The sequence below is a fragment of the Octopus bimaculoides genome, chromosome 22 (assembly GCF_001194135.2).
Source record: "Octopus bimaculoides isolate UCB-OBI-ISO-001 chromosome 22, ASM119413v2, whole genome shotgun sequence".
In the NCBI taxonomy this organism is placed as follows: Eukaryota; Metazoa; Mollusca; class Cephalopoda; order Octopoda; family Octopodidae; genus Octopus; species Octopus bimaculoides.
Window position 1 is genome coordinate 6,377,137 of NC_069002.1, and position 4,892 is coordinate 6,382,028.

The window sequence follows — 4,892 nt, forward strand, 5'->3', positions numbered from 1 at the left end:
TTGAATCAGTAATTCAAAATATCAGCTTTGTCACACCGTGTCATTGATTCTGTCTGAGAATTACATTAAGGGTACAAGTGCCTGTGGAGAACTCAGCCACTTACATGCTAATTCAATGAGGACCTTGTTTGTTAAAAAAAAAAAAAATTGGAGCCTGGGTTTGAACCACTTACGCAAATTTCGTCCCTGAGCTTATAGCATGATTGTGCTTTCTTCGATTTTAGATTTGTATTTCAGTGTGATTTTGTATTCGCTGCGATGGACTGGCGTCCCGTCCAGCTGGGGGGTAACACATACGCCATAGAAACCGGGAAACCGGGCCCATGAGCCTGGCTAGGCTTTGAAAGGGCGACGTTTATCGTTTATCGTGATTTTGTATTATATATGTATCTTGTTCGTTTAAACAATTTTGTTTTTTCTTTTGCTATCTCTCCATGACAGAAAACGCGAGGCTGATCTGATGGGTATCGATCCGGTCCATTATCCAAAAAGACGCCACGTAGGAATCAATGAAATTAGATTTATACAGAGGTTACTTATTATGTGGGGGGGAAAAAGACAAAGACAGAAAAAAAAAAAAAAAAGGTGAGTGAATAACCGAAAGAGAACGCGTGAAATGGATAGCACAAGGTCGACAGGATATGACTTGTTCATAAACAAAGCGTAGAAAGTAGGCCACAAGGAAATTCATTTTCAACACCATCTGAAGCATAATAACAATAGGAAGGAAAATCGTCCTTAATCATTTTTAAATCTATTCTCTTAACAATTTTGTCTCAATTATTCGTAATCATTCTGTTTTTATTGACCCCCCCCCCAAAAAAAAAACCCAGCAAAAAAGAAAATGGCGACAAAGTTTAACTGTAGACGGACAGTACTTTTTGGATATTTTGTTATGTTTATTTAACGAGCCGTCACAGAATTAAACTTTCCTGGGCAATTGTATCAACGACCTGGTTTCCATGTCCGGTTGTCTCTACATTTTGATTTCACGTCATTGCCGCTTCTAACGATCGAGGGAACACCACAGCCATATCAAATAAATTACAAATAATCTGGCTGATTCAGATTTTTTGGGGTCAAAATTTCTACCTACCTAGATATCTGTTTATCGATCTCCCAATTCTTTATCTGTAGAGGGTTGGCCAAAAGTCACCTGACCAGTAAATCAAAAATTCCGACTGGCTTCTTTCAGCTCCCGTCTACCAAATCCACTGACAAGACGTTGGTTGGCCCGAGGCTATTTGTTTTTTATATATTACGCGAAGACTTGTGTTCACAACAGTTATTCTTGCTGTTCTTAGAATGTCAAAACAAATGTCGTATAACTTATGTCAAAAACTGGTTTTGGCAGATTTTGAGATTTTAAGAGAAAAACATATAATAGAAACGGACAGTAAAATTTGAATGGCCTTGAGTGACATGTAAAGGTTACAGATAACTATGGGAAGCACTCAGATCACTCAGAGAGCGCAAACCTCCGTCAAGGGAACACCAAATCTCCATTAAATCACATCATACAACACATTGGATAATGTAGTCCTAGAGAAACTATGACATAACTCTTTGAAGAGAGTTGTTGTTGTTGTTGGCACTCCGTCGCTTACGACGACGAGGGTTCCAGTTGATCCGATCAACGGAACAGCCTGCTCGTGAAATTAACGTGCAAGTGGCTGAGCACTCCACAGACACGTGTACCCTTAATGTAGTTCTTGGGGGATATTCAGTGTGACACAGTGTGACAAGGCTGGCCCTTTGAATTACAGGCACAACAGAAACAGGAAGAAAGAGTGAGAGAAAGTTGTGGTGAAAGAGTACAGCAGGGTTCGCCACCATCCCCTGCCGGAGCTTCGTGGAGCTTTAGGTGTTTTCGCTCAATAAACACTCACAACGCCCGGTCTAGGAATCGAAATCGCGATCCTATGACCGCGAGTCCGCTGCCCTAACCACTGGGCCATTGCGCCTCCGGCCATGGTTGTAACACTATCATAGCTGCCTGCTCAATCAGGGTTGACCTGGAGTTAAACAAATTTATCTTTCATTCTAGTCAACGACGGAGCTCTGTGAGGTAGCTCGACCGGTGAGAAAGAGTAGTCAAATGGCGTTTAATTTTTTGTATTGCTTGTAATACACAAGACAAAATTTCCTGGCGTCTACCGCCTTTTTTTTTTCAACCTCCAGAATTACTTGAGACTTATGGAAAGAATATTTTATATTACTCAGAATGTATGAAATGAGGGCTAATTCAAATGTCTGAAAACTAGTGCGGACGTTTTGGACAAACTTAGCAAAATGCTTTGGACATTTTTTGGTTAAGAATGGATATTCCTCAGTCTTGGTTTAATCCTTTGCCTGCCCTGCGAGTCATATGTGACACGCAGAACATATTTCTTTGGCATCCATGACAAACTTATGAAAACGCTATAAAAATATATATCTTATGTAAAACATGAACACATTGGATAAAGTAATTCTTGAAAGACAAAAAGAATATCAAAAGGGATACGACACTCGGTTCAGAGGTCAGTTTGACCAGAGCAAACCTGTGACTGATCAACAACTATCTTTAGATAGAATTGCATCAGACCAAATTTATTTACGTTATTCAACGAGACTCGTCTCTCAACCTTTACTATCAATATCACCGCCGCCGCCGCTGCTAAACCAAATCAAACGTCTTGTATACGATTTCATTTGAAAAAACAAATGTTCCTAAATATAACCGGTTCATCTTACACACACACGCATTACTAATGTATGGTAATTTAGTTGAGCAAAGTTGACAGACAAGAAATAACACTCACGCGCAGCAGCCACGGGAATAATGGAAGACAACACAGGGCAAACACCGACCAATCACCTTCACACGTCATCACTATTTCCACTGTCACCACCTCCTCCCCAATCATTACTGCCACTTCCGCTATCACCGCCACTACAATCATCCTCACTGCTACTAGTAATCTCCAGTCACCACTAACTCATCACTACCGCTACATCCATACCACCACATCTTCCTCCATTGACATCACCGCCATTATTATCCATCGCTAATTTTTTACACCTCCCACGTACAACTACCAACACCACTATAACCATCATCACTACGACTATTTCTGTCACAATCTCTTCTACACGTCAATTCAGAGTTCGACCATATTGCTGTCTACAATTACGTTCTTAATACATATAAATCACGTCGGTCGTTTTCCTTTTAATCTCGTATTAACGAGAATTCATTAAATATATGCTCAAGCCTTATAACTTCTAGATGACAACCAGACTTCATTTAAAATCGCACCCCAAATAATAATGATAAAGACATTGGTTAACGTAATCTGAGATATATTTGTGTCAAACGGATAATCGTGTTGGGAATCGTCTTCACTTATAAGTCAGCTCAAAACAAAATTGCATTGATCTGCTTCAATGATGGCGACTAGATTTAATCATCGAAATGTCCAGGTTTAAGTTCCTAATAATCTTCTCACATACGTATGTTCAAAATACTTTGCAGCAGTTCTTCCAGCTCTTTACGTTCCGAGTTCAAGTGCAGCTTCAGGGCCAAGAGAATTTCAAGATATCGACGCCCAAATCACCACTGACCCATCTCCACACTTCTTCGGGTTGTCTTCAGATGTCAGCTCGTTTTGAACTTGGAAAAAGCGTGAAAGACGATTAATCCGAGAAGGTAACATTCTTCCACTGATCCATTGACCACTTCTGTTGATCTTTACACCATTTTAATCGCATCCCCATATTGATGGGCATTTACTCAACGATCCTAATTTCCGAGATCGAATCCGACTGAGGTTAACTTTGCCATTCGATCTTCCCAATATCGAAAAAACTAAAATAATAATTCGAATACCCGAGTGTGAGTGTGTGTGTGTGTGGGGGGGGAGGTGTCAATATAATCGACTGTACCTTTACTCCCAAAATGGGTGACCTTATGTCAAAGTTAAAAACCAATTTTGAGTATCATACATTTTCATTATGCTGTACATAAATACACTTCGACATTTATCTTATTCTCTACCACCCCTCCTACACACACACACACACACACACACACACACGATTCATTGTGTTTCGCCGTATCTCTCTCACTGTTTTTTCTTACACTCTCTGTGTCTATTTCTTTTGATCTCTCCCTGTTCTTGTCCTGAGAGAAAAGCCACATGTCTTCTTTCTTCAGATCAAAATTTATAAATAATAAAGAATAAATAAAAACAAAAATACAACTCCGAAACTACTCGCATTATCAGACATGAGGTATTAGTAGACCGACATCTGTTCATAGTCACAAGACGACTGCGAAGCAACCATAATAATAATAATCCTTACTATAATCACAATGCCTAAAATTCGTCTGAAGACTGTAAGTCGACCACATCGACGCATAATAATAATAATTTCTTTATTAACCACAAAGGGTTTACATAAAAAATCAAAATGGACAGCACAGGACAAGTACAATGTGGGGTTACATGAAAAGCGTGTAAACAATGATAGGTACTACTCAAGCAGAGCGGACCCGAACGCGCAGTCGCGCGTCCGCGCTAGCTAGTCGTGAGTGGTCGATCCTACGAAAAGTGCGCGCGAGCGCGCGTGCAAATGAATACATGTGTGCGCATGCAAATTAGTAAATAATTTCTTTTAAACAAAGTAAATAATTTTTTTTAAATTACTTTTTTCTTTTCTAAACAACGTAGATAGGTAGAAGGAATAAGAATAACACACTGTTTTTGTTAACTTCATACATTTTTTTCTTTTAATTAAATTTTGTGAACAAAATTTTTATTTTCTAAACAACGTAAATAAATTTTAAAAAAGGTGCACATTGGGATTAGACACTGAGGGAAACTTGATATGCTAGAAATAACAGCTAA

General features: G+C 39.2%; 1 long non-coding RNA gene across 2 annotated transcripts in view; it reads left to right on the plus strand.

Moving 5' to 3' along the window:
* Positions 1-2,156: 2,156 nt before the first annotated feature.
* Positions 2,157-4,892, plus strand: part of LOC128250556 (uncharacterized) — a 12,685-nt gene continuing 9,949 nt past the window's right edge. Inside the window, exon 1 of one of the 2 annotated variants that reach the window (XR_008266589.1) lies at positions 2,157-3,691. This is a non-coding gene — a long non-coding RNA (uncharacterized LOC128250556). The remainder of the gene's footprint in view (positions 3,692-4,892) is intronic. The other variant, XR_008266590.1, reaches the window with a different exon arrangement.